Source organism: Arachis stenosperma, chromosome 3, assembly GCF_014773155.1.
Source record: "Arachis stenosperma cultivar V10309 chromosome 3, arast.V10309.gnm1.PFL2, whole genome shotgun sequence".
NCBI lineage: Eukaryota > Viridiplantae > Streptophyta > Magnoliopsida > Fabales > Fabaceae > Arachis > Arachis stenosperma.
Window position 1 is genome coordinate 85,045,459 of NC_080379.1, and position 14,728 is coordinate 85,060,186.

The 14,728-nt window shown below is 39.6% G+C and overlaps 1 non-coding gene across 1 annotated transcript; it reads right to left on the reverse strand.

Annotated features, from left to right (window-relative positions):
* Positions 1-13,686: 13,686 nt before the first annotated feature.
* On the reverse strand, positions 13,687-13,794 carry LOC130970960 (small nucleolar RNA R71). Its single transcript, XR_009082202.1, has one exon. It is a non-coding gene; the product is annotated as a small nucleolar RNA R71 (small nucleolar RNA).
* Between the last annotated feature and the right edge of the window lie 934 nt (positions 13,795-14,728).

Here is a 14,728-nt window from a genome sequence, read left to right on the forward strand (position 1 = left end):
GTCACCTTGTAAATCTCAGTTAGGCAGATTAAATTTGTTTATGGTTTCAAAAATTAATAATAAAATAGAAATAATAAAAGGGATAGAATACTTATGCAGATTCATTGGTGGGAATTTCAGATAAGCGAATGGAGATACTGTATGGCTCAAGGACGCCTACTTTCCTACTGCTTCAACTCAATCCTTCTTACTCCTTTCCATGGCAAGCTGTGTATAGGGGTTCACCGTTCGACGATGGCTACTTTCAATCCTCTCGGGAAAATGGTCCTCTGCGGCTGTCACTCGCATGGCTAATCGTCTGGAGGTATCACCTGGCCGAAGGCTACATCCCATCCTCGCAGTGAAAACTACGCTCACACGCTCTGTCACAGCACGGCTAATCACTGGTTGGTTCCCGCGCCTACTGGAATAGAATCCCTTGATTCTTTTGCGTCTGTCACTAACGCCCAGCACTTGCGAGTCTGAAGCACGTCACAGTCATTCATTACCGGAATCCTACTCGGAATACCACAGACAATGTTAGACTTTCCGGATTCCCAGGATCCTACTCGGAATACCACAGACAAGGTGAGACTTTCCGGATCCTCATAAATGCCGCCATCTATCTAGCTTATACCACAAAGATTCTGTTGAGGAATCTAAGAGATACACATTCAAGCTCTGTTGCATGTAGAACGAAAGTGGTTGTCAATCACGCGCGTTCATTAGTGAGAATGATAATGAGGGTCATATAATCATCACATTCACCATGTTCTTGGGTGCGAATGAATATCTTGGAATAAGAATAAGAGAGATTTGAATAAAAGAAAATAGAATTGCATTAATACTTGAGGTACAGCAGAGCTCCACACCCTTAATCTATGGTGTGCAGAAACTCCACCGTTGAAAATACATAAGTAAAAGGTTCAGGCATGGCCGAATGGCCAGCCCCCATGTGGTCACAAGACCGAATCATCAAAGACACTTAATACAATAGTTAAATGTTCTATTTATAATAAACTAGCTCCTAGGGTTTACATGAGTAAGTAATTGATGCATAAATCCACTTCCGGGGCCCACTTGGTGTATGTTTGGGCTGAGCTTGATCAATCCACGAGCTGAGGCTTCTCTTGGAGTTGAACTCCGAGTTATGACGTGTTTTGGGCGTTCAACTCCGGATCATGACGTTTTTCTGGCGTTTAACTCCAGACAGCAGCATGTACTTGGTGTTCAACGCCAAGTTACGTCGTCAATTTCCGAATAAAGTATGGACTATTATATATTGCTGGAAAGCCCTGGATGTCTACTTTCCAACGCCGTTGAGAGCGCGCCAATTGGAGTTCTGTAGCTCCAGAAAACCTATTTCGAGTGCAGGGAGGTCAGATTCCAATAGCATCAGCAGTCCTTTTGTCAGCCTTTTTCAGAGTTTTGCTCAAATCCCTCAATTTCAGCCAGAAATTGCCTGAAATCACAGAAAAACACACAAACTCATAGTAAAGTCCAGAAATGTGAATTTAACATAAAAACTAATGAAAACATCCCTAAAAGTAGCTTGAACTTACTAAAAACTACCTAAAAACAATGCCAAAAAGCGTATAAATTATCCGCTCATCACAACACCAAACTTAAATTGTTGCTTGTCCCCAAGCAACTGAAAATCAAATAGGATAAAAAGAAGAGAATATACTATAAATTCCAGAATATCAATGAATATTAATTATAATTAGATGAGCGGGACTTGTAGCTTTTTGCTTCTGAACAGTTTTGGCATCTCACTTTTTTCCTTTGTAGTTTAGAGTGATTGGCGTCTCTTAGGAACTTAGAATTTCGGATAGTCTTATTGATTTTCCTAGTTAAGTATGTTGATTCTTGAACACAGCTACTTATGAGTCTTGGCTGTGGCCCTAAGCACTTTGTTTTCCAGTATTACCACCGGATACACAAATGCCACAGACACATAACTGGGTGAACCTTTTCAGATTGTGACTCAGCTTTGCTAGAGTCCCCAGTTAGTGGTGTCCAGAGCTCTTAAGCACACTCTTTTGCTTTGGATCACGACTTTAACCACTCAGTCTCAAGCTTTTTACTTGGACCTTCATGACACAAGCACATGGTTAGGGACAGCTTGATTTAGCCGCTTAGGCCTGGATTTAATTTCCTTGGGCCCTCCTATCCATTGATGCTCAAAGCCTTGGATCCTTTTTACCCTTGCCTTTTGGTTTTAAGGGCTATTGGCTTTTTCTACTGCTCCTTCTTTTTCTTTCTATTTTTTTTTTTCGCCACTTTTTTTTTTCGCAAGCTTCTTCTTTTTCACTGCTTTTTCTTGCTTGAAGAATCAATTTCATGATTTTTCAGATCCTCAATAACATTTCTCTTTGTTCATCATTCTTTCAAGAGCCAACAATTTTAACATTCATAAACAACAAGATCAAAAGACATATGCACTGTTCAAGCATACATTCAGAAAACAAAAGTATTGTCACCACATCAATATAATTGAATTGAAATTCAAGGATAAATTCGAAATTCATGTACTTCTTGTTCTTTTGAATTAAAACATCTTTTTTTTAAGAGAGGTGAAGGATTAATGGATTTTATTCATAGCTTTAAGGCATGGTTACATACTAATGATCATGAAGTAGAGACACAAAACATAGATAAACACAATATTAAAAACCGAAAAACAGAAAGAAATAAAGAACAAGGAATGAATCCACCTCTAGTGGCGTCTTCTTCTTGAAGGACCAATGATGTTCTTTAGCTCTTCTATGTCCCTTCCTTGCCTTTGTTGCTCCTCCCTCATTGCTCTTTGATCTTCTCTTATTTCTTGGAGAATGATGGAGTGCTCATGATGTTCCACCCTTAATTGTTCCACATTATTGCTCAAACCTTCTAAGGAAGTGTTGAGTTGCTCCCAATAGTTGTTTGGAGGAAAGTGCATCCCTTGAGGCATCTCAGGGATTTCTTGATGATGAGCTTCCTCATGCACCTCTTGAGAACCGTGAGGGGTCTCTCTTGCTTGCTCCATCCTCTTCTTAGTGATGGGCTTGTCTTCTTCAATGGAGACATCTCCTTCTATGATAACTCCAGCTGAGTAACATAGATGGCAAATAAGGTGAGGAAAAGCTAACCGTGCCATGGGTGAAGGCTTGTCGGCTATTTTTTAGATTTCATTGGAGATGACCTCATGAACTTCTACTTCCTCTCCAATCATGATGCCATGAATCATGATGGCCCGATCCACAGTAACTTCAGATCGGTTGCTAGTAGGAATGATGGAGCGTTGAATGAACTCCAACCATCCTCTAGCCACAGGCTTGAGGTCCAGTCTTCTTAGTTGGACTGGCTTGCCTTTGGAGTCTCTCTTCCATTGAGCTCCTTCCACACAAATGTCCATAAGGACTTGGTCCAACCTTTGATCAAAGTTGACCCTTCTAGTGTAGGGGCGTTCATCTCCTTGCATCATGGGCAAGTGAAACGCCAACCTTACATTTTCTGGACTGAAATCCAAGTATTTCCCCCGAACCATTGTGAGATAATTCTTTGGACTCGGGTTCATACCTTGGTCATGGTTCCTAGTGATCCATGCATTGGCATAGAACTCTTGAACCATTAAGATTCCGACTTGTTGCATGGGGTTGGTTAAGACTTCCCAACCTCTTCTTTGGACTTCATGTCGGATCTCCGGATACTCATTTTTCTTGAGCTTGAAAGGGACCTCAGGGATCACCTTCTTCTTTGCCACAACATCATAGAAGTGGTCTTGATGGCTCTTGAAGATGAATCTTTCCATCTCCCATGACTCGGAGGTGGAAGCTTTTGTCTTCCCTTTTCCTTTTCTAGAGGATACTCCGGCCTTAGGTGCCATTGGTAATGGAAAAACAAAAAAAAAGCTTATGCTTTTACCACACCAAACTTAAAATATTGCTCGCCCCCGAGCAAGAGAAGAAAGAAGAGAAGAAGAAGAAGAAGAAAATATGGTAGAGAAGGGGGAGTGGTAGGTTCGGTCTAGGTGAAGAAGAAGGGGTATGTGTTGTGTGAAAATGAAGTAGAAAGGAAGGGTATTTATAGGGAGAGGGAGGAGGTAGGTTCGGCCATTTTGGGTGGGAATGGGTGGGAAATTGGTTTTGAATTTTTGAAGGTAGATGGGGTTTATGGGGAAGAGTGGATGGATGTGAGTGGTGAATGGGGTAATTGGGAAGAGGAATTGAGGTGATTGGTGACAGTTGTTGGGAAGTGTGACATGGGGAAGAGTGAAATTAGATTAGGAGAGTGTGATTAGGATTAAGAGGGAAGGTGGGAATATGGTAGGTGGGGATCCTGTGGGGTCCACAGATCCTGAGGTGATCCTGTGGGGTCCACAGATCCTGAGGTGTCAAGGAATTCCATCCCTGCACCAAATAGGCATGTAAAATGCCTTCGTGCATCATTCTGGCGTTTAAACGCCCATTGGTGCACATTCTGGGCGTTCAACGCCCATGTAAAGCATGTTTCTGGCGTTGAACGCCAGTTTCATGCTTGTTATTGGCGTTCAGCGCCAGTTTTTCCTCTCTGGGCACATTCCTGGCGTTCAGTGCTAGAATGTTGCTTGTTTCTGGCGTTCAGCGCCAGAATGATGCTCTGTTCTGGCGTTGAACGCCAGCCAGATGCATCTTACTGGCGTTGAACGCCAGCCTGTGCGTCCTCCAGGGTGAAAATTTTTTCTTCTGCTGTTTTTGATTCTATTTTTAATTTTTATGATTTTTTCGTGACTCCTCATGATCATGTACCTAATAAAACACAAAATAACAATAAAATAAAAATTAGATAAATAAAATTGGGTTGCCTCCCAACAAGCGCTTCTTTAATGTCAATAGCTTGACAGTGGCTCTCATGGAGCCACAAGATGATCAGGTCAATGTTGTATAGTTGTCCACACCAAACTTAGAGTTTGGATATGGGGTCTTAACACCAACTTAGAGTTTGGTTGTGGCCTCACAACACCAAACTTAGAGTTTGACTGTGTGGGCTCTTCTTGACTCTGAACTGAGAGAAGCTCTTCATGCTTACTCTCTTCTGTCACAGAGGAATGGCCATGTGCCTTAAACACAAGGTAGTCCCCATTTAATTGAAGGACTAATTCACCTCTGTTGACATCTATCACAGCTCCTGCTGTGGCTAGGAAAGGTCTTCCAAGGATGATGCAATCATCCTCTTCCTTCCTAGTGTCTAAGATTATGAAATCAGCAGGGATGTAAAGGCCTTCAACCTTTACTAACATGTCCTCTACTATTCCATAAGCTTGTCTCAATGATTTGTCTGCCAGTTGTAATGAGAACAAGGCAGGTTGTACCTCAATGATCCCCAGCTTCTCCATTACAGAGAGTGGCATTAGATTTATCCCTGACCCCAGATCACACAGAGCTTTTTCAAAGATCATGGTGCCTATGGTACAAGGTATTAAGAACTTGCCAGGATCTTGTTTCTTTTGAGGTAGAATTTTCTGAATCCAAGTATCCAGTTCATTAATGAGCAAAGGAGGTTCACTTTCCCAAGTCTCATTACCAAATAACTTGGCATTCAGCTTCATGATAGCTCCTAAATATTGAGCAACTTGCTCTCCAGTTACATCTTCATCCTCTTCAGAGGAAGAATAGTCTTCAGAGCTCATGAATGGCAGAAGGAGATTTAATGGAATCTCTATGGTCTCTATATGAGCCTCAGATTCCTTTGGATCCTCAATAGGAAACTCCTTCTTGCTTGAGGGACGTCCCAGGAGGTCTTTCTCACTAAGATTATCGTCCTCCTCCTCCCTTGTGCATTCGGCCATATTGACTATGTCAATGGCCTTGCACTCTCCTTTTGGATTTTCTTCTGTATAGCTTGGGAGAATACTGGGAGGAGTTTCAATGACTTTCTTACTCAGCTGGCCCACTTGTGCCTCCAGATTTCTAATGGAGGATCTTGTTTCACTCATGAAACTGAAAGTGGCCTTTGATAGATCAGAGACTACATTGGCTAAATTAGAAGTGTTTTGTTCAGAATTCTCTGTCTGTTGCTGAGAAGATGATGGATATGGCTTGCTATTGCCCAGCCTATTACGTCCACCATTGTCAAAGCCTTGTTGAGGCTTCTGTTGATCCTTCCAGGAGAAATTTGGATGATTTCTCCATGATGAGTTATAGGTGTTTCCATAAGGTTCACCCATGTAATTAACCTCTGCCATGGCAGGGTTCTCAGGATCATAAGCTTCTTCAGAAGCTGCCTCTCTAGTACTGTTGGATGCATGTTGCCATCCATTCAGATTTTGAGAGATCATGTTGACCTGTTGAGTCAACACTTTGTTCTGAGCCAATATGGCATTCAGAGCATCAATTTCAAGAACTCCTTTCTTTTGAGGTATCCCATTATTCATGGAATTCCTCTCAGAAGTGTACATGAATTGGTTGTTTGCAACCATGTCAATGAGCTCTTGAGCCTCTTCAGGCGTTTTCTTCAGGTGAATAGATCCACCTGCAGAATGGTCCAATGACATTTTCGAAAATTCAGAGAGACCATAATAGAATATATCTAATATGGTCCATTCTGAAAACATGTCAGATGGACATCTTTTGGTCAGCTGCTTGTATCTTTCCCAAGCTTCATAGAGGGATTCACCATCTTTTTGTTTGAAGGTTTGAACATCCACTCTCAGCTTGCTCAGCTTTTGAGGAGGAAAGAATTTATCCAAGAAGGCAATGACTAGCTTATCCCATGAGTCCAGGCTATCCTTAGGTTGTGAATCCAACCATATTCTAGCTCTGTCTCTTACAGCAAAAGGGAAAAGCATGAGTCTGTAGACTTCAGGATCAACTCTATTCGTCTTTACAGTCTCACAGATCTGCAAGAACTCAGTTAAAAACTGGTAAGGATCTTCAGATGGAAGTCCATAAAACTTGCAGTTTTGTTGCATTAAAGCAACTAGCTGAGGTTTCAGCTCAAAGTTATTGGCTCCAATGGCAGGAATGGAGATGCTTCTTCCATCAAACTTGGGCGTTGGCTTTGTGAAGTCACCAAGCATTCTCCTTGCATTATTATTATTTTCGGCTGCCATCTCCTTCTCTTGTTCGAAAATTTCTGAAAGGTTGTTTCTGGATTGTTGTAATTTAGCTTCTCTTAATTTTCTCTTCAGAGTCCTTTCAGGTTCTGGATCAATTTCAACAAGAGTGCCTTTATCCTTGTTCCTGCTCATATGAAAGAGAAGAAAACAAGAAAAGAAGAGGAATCCTCTATGTCACAGTATAGAGATTCCTTTATGTTAGTAGAAAAAGAAGGGGTAGAAGAATGAAGAGGGGGATTCGGATTTTTGGATGAAGAGAGGTGGAGAGAAGTGTTAGTAATTAAATAATTAAATAGAAGAAGAAAAGAGAAAGAGAATTTCGAAAATAAATTTAAAAAGGGGTTAGTGATTTTCGAAAATTAGAGATAAATGTAATTGAAATTAAAATTTGAAACAATTAATTAATTAAAAAGAATTTTTTGAAAAGAGAGGGAGATATTTTCGAAAATTGAAGAGGAAAAAGTAGTTAGGTGGTTTTGAAAAAGATAAAAAACAAACAAAAAGTTAGTTAGTTGATTGAAAAAGATTTGAAATCAAAATTGAAAAAGATAAGAAGATAAGAAGTTAGATAAGATATTTTGAAATCAAATTTTGAAAAAGATAAAATTTTTGAAAAAGATCACATAAAAGATAAAAAGATTTAATTCAAAAATTTTGAAATTATTTACTTCACTAACAAGAAACTACAAGATAAGATTCTAGAACTTTAAAGATTGAACCTTTCTTAACAAGAAAGTAACAAACTTCAAATTTTTGAACCAATCACATTAATTATTAGTGAATTTTTGAAAATATGATATAAAGATAAGAAAAAGATTTTGAAAATATTTTGAAAAATATTTTTGAAATTTTCGAAAAATAGAAAAAAAATGAAAAAGATATGATTTTTGAAAAAGATTTTGAAAAGATAAGATTTTTAAAATTAAAATTTTGACTTGACTTGTAAGAAACAACTAATTTAAAAAAGATTTTGACCAAGTCAACCGAAAATTTCGAAAATTTGGAGGGAAATAAGGAAAAGATATTTTTTTGATTTTTGAATTTTTAATTTATGAGAGAGAAAAACACAAACATGACCCAAAACATGAAAATTTTGGATCAAAACACAAGATGCATGCAAGAACACTTTGAATGTCAAGATGAACACCAAGAACACTTTGAAGATCATGATGAACATCAAGAACATAATTTTGAAAAAATTTTTAATGCAAAGAAAACATGCAAGACACCAAACTTAGAAATCTTTAATGCATGGACTCTAACAAACAAAAAATGCATATGAAAAACAACAAACAACACAAAACAAGAAAACATCAAGATCAAACAAGAGGACTTATCAAGAACAACTTGAAGATCATGAAGAACACCATGAATGCATGAATTTTCAAAAAAATGCAAGAAAAAATTTTTAAAGCATGCAATTGACACCAAACTTAAAAATTGACTCAAGACTCAAACAAGAAACACAAAATATTTTTGGTTTTTATGATTTTATGATTTTTTTTTGTATTTTTATTATTTTTTTCGAAAATATTTTTGGAAAAATGAAAAATAAAAGAAAAATTTTTGAAAAAGATTTTTGAAAAGAAAATTACCTAATTTGAGCAACAAGATGAACCGTCAATTGTCCATACTCGAACAATCCCCGGCAACGGCGCCAAAAACTTGGTGGACGAAATTGTGATCCATGTTCTTTTGTACTTGTATGAAATCATTATTATGGCATCGGTTGTTCTCACAACTCCGTTCAACTAACCAGCAAGTGTACTGGGTCGTCCAAGTAATAAACCTTACGTGAGTAAGGGTCGATCCCACAGAGATTGTTGGTATGAAGCAAGCTATGGTCACCTTGTAAATCTCAGTTAGGCAGATTAAATTTGTTTATGGTTTCGAAAATTAATAATAAAATAGAAATAATAAAAGGGATAGAATACTTATGCAGATTCATTGGTGGGAATTTCAGATAAGCGAATGGAGATACTGTATGGCTCAAGGACGCCTACTTTCCTACTGCTTCAACTCAATCCTTCTTACTCCTTTCCATGGCAAGCTGTGTATAGGGGTTCACCGTTCGACGATGGCTACTTTCAATCCTCTCGGGAAAATGGTCCTCTACGGCTGTCACTCGCACGGCTAATCGTCTGGAGGCATCACCTGGCCGAAGGCTACATCCCATCCTCGCAGTGAAAACTACGCTCACGCGCTCTGTCACAGCACGGCTAATCACTGGTTGGTTCCCGCGCCTACTGGAATAGAATCCCTTGATTCTTTTGCGTCTGTCACTAACGCCCAGCACTTGCGAGTCTGAAGCACGTCACAGTCATTCATTACCGGAATCCTACTCGGAATACCACAGACAAGGTTAGACTTTTCGGATTCCCAGGATCCTACTCGGAATACCACAGACAAGGTGAGACTTTCCGGATCCTCATAAATGCCGCCATCTATCTAGCTTATACCACGAAGATTCTGTTGGGGAATCTAAGAAATACACATTCAAGCTCTGTTGCATGTAGAACGGAAGTGGTTGTCAATCACGCGCGTTCATTAGTGAGAATGATAATGAGGGTCATATAATCATCACATTCATCATGTTCTTGGGTGCGAATGAATATCTTGGAATAAGAATAAGAGAGATTTGAATAAAAGAAAATAGAATTGCATTAATACTTGAGGTACAGCAGAGCTCCACACCCTTAATCTATGGTGTGCAGAAACTCCACCGTTGAAAATACATAAGTAAAAGGTTCAGGCATGGCCGAATGGCCAGCCCCCATGTGGTCACAAGACCGAATCATCAAAGACACTTAATACAATAGTTAAATGTTCTATTTATAATAAACTAGCTCCTAGGGTTTACATGAGTAAGTAATTGATGCATAAATCCACTTCCAGGGCCCACTTGGTGTATGTTTGGACTGAGCTTGATCAATCCACGAGCTGAGGCTTCTCTTGGAGTTGAACTCCGAGTTATGACGTGTGATGAGCGGATAATTTGTACGCTTTTTGGCATTGTTTTTAGTATGTTTCTAGTAGTTTTAGTTGAGTTCTTAGTATATTTTTATTAGTTTTTAGCTAAAATTCACTTTTCTGGACTTTACTATGAGTTTGTGTGTTTTTTTGTGATTTCAGGTATTTTCTGGCTGAAATTGAGGGACCTGAGCAAAAATCTGATCCAGAGACTGAAAAGGACTGCAGATGCTGTTGGATTCTGACCTCCCTGCACTCGAAGTGGATTTTCTGGAGCTACAGAAACCCAATTGGCGCGTTCTCAACGGCGATGGAAAGTAGACATCCTGGGCTTTCCAGAAATATATGATAGTCCATACTTTGCCCAAGATTTGATGGCCCAAACCGGCGTTCAAAATCACCCTCAGAATTCCCAGCGTTAAACGCCGGAACTGGCACCAAAATGGGAGTTAAACGCCCAAACTGGCATAAAAGCTTGCGTTTAACTCCAAGAAGAGTCTCTACACGAAAATGCTTCATTGCTCAGCCCAAGCACACACCAAGTGGGCCCGGAAGTGGATTTTTATGTCATTTACTCATCTCTGTACACCCTAGGCTACTAGTTTTCTATAAGTAGGACCTTTTACTATTGTATTTGAACATCTTGAGATCTTTGAATCTTTTGATCACTGGGGGCTGGCCTCACGGCCATGCCTAGACCTTGTTCTTATGTATTTTCAACGGTGGAGTTTCTACACACCATAGATTAAGGTGTGGAGCTCTGCTGTACCTCGAGTATTAATGCAATTACTATTGTTCTTCTATTCAATTCCGCTCATTCTTTGTCCAAGATATCACTTGTTCTTCAACTTGATGAATGTGATGATCCGTGACACTCATCATCATTCTCACCTATGAACGTGTGACTGACAACCACCTCCGTTCTACCTTAGATTGGGTGAATATCTCTTGGATTCCTGATACATGATGCATGGTTGATCGCCTGACAACCGAGTGCTCGCCTGACAAACGAGCCAGCCATTCCGTGAGATCAGAGTCTTCGTGGTATAGGCAAGAACTGATGGCGGCATTCAAGAGAATCCGGAAGGTCTAACCTTGTCTGTGGTATTCTGAGTAGGATTCAATGATTGAATGACTGTGACGTGCTTCAAACTCCTGAGGGCGGGGCGTTAGTGACAGACGCAAAAGAATCACTGGATTCTATTCCGGCCTGATCGAGAACCGACAGATGGATAGCCGTGCCGTGACAGGGTGCGTTGAACATTTCCACTGAGAGGATGGGAGGTAGCCACTGACAACGGTGAAACCCTTGCATAAGCTTGCCATGGAAAGGAGTAAGAAGGATTGGATGAAGACAGTAAGAAAGCAGAGAGACGGAAGGGAAAGCATCTTCATACGCTTATCTGAAGCTCTCACCAATGATATATATAAGTATCTCTATCTTTATCTTTATGTTTTATCCATTCATCATCTATACCCATTTGAGTCTGCCTGACTAAGATTTACAAGGTGACCATAGCTTGCTTCATACCAACAATCTCCGTGGGATCGACCCTTACTCGCGTAAGGTTTATTACTTGGACGACCCAGTGCACTTGCTGGTTAGTTGTGCGGAGTTGTGTTTATGCCATGGTATTGAGCACCAAGTCTTTGGAGCCATTACTAGGGATTATTTGAGTTGTAGTGATCACAATTTCGTGCACCAAGTTTTTGGCGCCGTTGCCGGGGATTGTTTTGTGTATGGACAACTGACGGTTCATCTTGTTGCTTAGATTAGGTATTTTTCTTCAGAGTTCTTAAGAATGAATTCTAGTGTTTCATGATGATCTGCTGAAATCTGGCTGGTTGAGAAGCCACGTCTAATCTCATTGGACCGAGGTTTCAACCTATCATCACAAGAGCTTGTTGATTTCTATCAATCTTGCTATTGGAGCAATGATCTGCTAAGGCTTGGCTGGCCATTGGCCATGTCTAGTGTTTTGGACCGAAGCTTTCTTTGAAAGCTTGGTTGGCTGTGAAGCCATGTCTAATTCCTGGACCGGAGTCTTAGACTAGCATTGCAATGATTCCTGGAATTCAAATTAAGAATTCTGAAACCTTTATTTTCTATTTTCATATAATTTTCGAAAAAGCACAAAAAAAATTTACAAAACCATAAAAACCAAAAAAATATTTTATGTTTCTTGTTTGAGTCTAGTGTCAAATTTTAAGTTTGGTGTCTTGCATGCATTGTTTATTTGATCTTGGTTCTATTTTCAAGTCAATAGTACAGGGAACTGAAGATTCAGAACATGCAGCAGAGGAATTACACAGAAAAAGCTGGGCGTTCAAAACGCCCAGTGAAGAAGGACAGACTGGCGTTTAAACGCCAGCCAGGGTACCTGGTTGGGCGTTTAACGCCCAAAAAGGTAGTGCATTAGGCGTTAAACGCCAGAATGTGCACCATTCTGGGTGTTTAACGCCAGGATGGCACAAGAGGGAAGATTCTGTTTTTAATTCAGATTTTTCAAGTTTTCAAAGTTTTTCAAAATCAAATCCTTTTCAAATCATATCTTTTCAATCAAATGTTTTCAAAATCAATTTCTTTCCTTTTTCAAAGATACTTGCTAACAATTAATGATTTGATTAAACATTTCAAGTATGTTGCCTTTTCTGTTGAGAGAGGTTTAATGTTTGAATCATATCTTTTCTTGTTAGGCAAGTCATTAATTTTTAAAATCAAATCTTTTTAAAATTGTTTTCAAATCATATCTTTTTAATCATATCTTTTTTATCACATCTTGTTCAAATTAGTTTTCAATAATATCTTTTTGATTTCTAATTTCAAAATCTTTTTCAAAAATCACTTGATTCCTTTTCCACTTTTAGTTTTCGAAAATTATCAATCAATTTTTCAAAATGTTTTTAAAATCTTTTTAATTAATTTTCGAAAATTCTCTTCCCCTCTTCTCACATCCTTCTATTTATGGAGTACCACTCCTTCTCAATGCACAATTCAAACTCTATCTGATTAAGTTCGAATTCTTCTACCTCTTTCTTCTATTTTTCTGTTCTTCTGACACCTCAAGGAATCTCTATACTGTGACATAGAGGATTCCATATTTTCTTGTTCTCTTCTCTTTCATATGAGCAGGAGCAGAGACAAAGGCATTCTAGTTGAAGCTGACCCTGAACCTGAAAGGACCTTGAAGCGAAAGCTAAGAGAAGCTAAGGCACAACTCTCTGTAGAGGACCTAACAGAAATCTTCAAGGAAAAAGAACCCATGGCAGCCGAAAACAACAACAATGCAAGGAAGGTGCTGGGTGACTTTACTGCACCTACTCCCGACTTCTATGGGTGAAGCATCTCTATCCCTGCCATTGGAGCAAACAACTTTGAGCTTAAGCCTCAATTAGTTTCCCTAATGCAACAGAATTGCAAGTTCCATGGACTTCCATTGGAAGATCCTCATCAGTTCTTAGCTGAATTCTTGCAAATCTGTGACACTGTCAAGACTAATGGGGTTGACCCTGAGGTCTACAGACTTATGCTATTCCCTTTTGCTGTAAGAGACAGAGCTAGGACATGGTTGGACTCACAACCTAAAGAAAGCCTGGACTCATGGGAAAAGCTAGTCAATGCCTTCTTGGCAAAGTTCTTTCCACCTCAAAAATTGAGTAAGCTTAGAGTGGAAGTCCAAACCTTCAGACAGAAGGATGGAGAATCCCTCTATGAAGCTTGGGAAAGATACAAACAATTGATCAGAAAGTGTCCATCTGATATGCTTTCTGAATGGAGCATCATAGGTATTTTCTATGATGGTCTCTCTGAACTATCCAAGATGTCTTTGGATGGCTCTGCTGGAGGATCTCTTCATCTGAAGAAGACACCTACAGAAGCTCAAGAGCTAATTGAAATGGTTGCAAATAACCAATTCATGTACACTTCTGAAAGGAATCCTGTGAATAATGGGACAAATCAGAAGGAAGGAGTTCTTGAGATTGATACTCTGAATGCCATATTGGCTCAGAATAAAATATTGACTCAACAAGTCAATTTGATCTCTCAAAGTCTGTTTGGAATGCAAAATGCACCTGGCAGTACTAAGGATGCTTCATCTAAAGAAGAAGCTTATGATCCTGAGAACCCTTCAATGGAAGAGGTGAATTACCTAGGAGAACCCTATGGAAACACCTATAATTCTTCATGGAGAAATCATCCAAATTTCTCATGGAAGAATCAAGAGAGACCTCAACAAGGTTTCAACAACAATAATGGTGGAAGAAACAGGTTTAGCAATAGCAAGCCTTTTCCATCATCTTCTCAGCAACAGACAGAGAATTCTAAGCAGAACCCCTCTGACTTAGCAACCTTGGTCTCTGATCTAATCAAAACCACTCAAAGTTTCATGACTGAAACAAGGTCCTCCATTAGAAATTTGGAGGCACAAGTGGGACAGCTGAGCAAGAAAGTTACTGAACTCCCTCCAAGTACTCTTCCAAGCAACACAGAAGAAAATCCAAAAGGAGAGTGCAAGGCCATCAACATGGCCTAATTTGGAGAGGAAGGAGAGGAAGTGAACGCCACTGAGGAAGACCTCAATGGACGTGCACTAACCTCCACTGAGTTCCCCAATGAGGAACCATGGGAATCTGAGGCTCAAAATGAGACCATAGAGATTCTATTGGACTTACTTCTGCCCTTCATAAGCTCTGATGAGT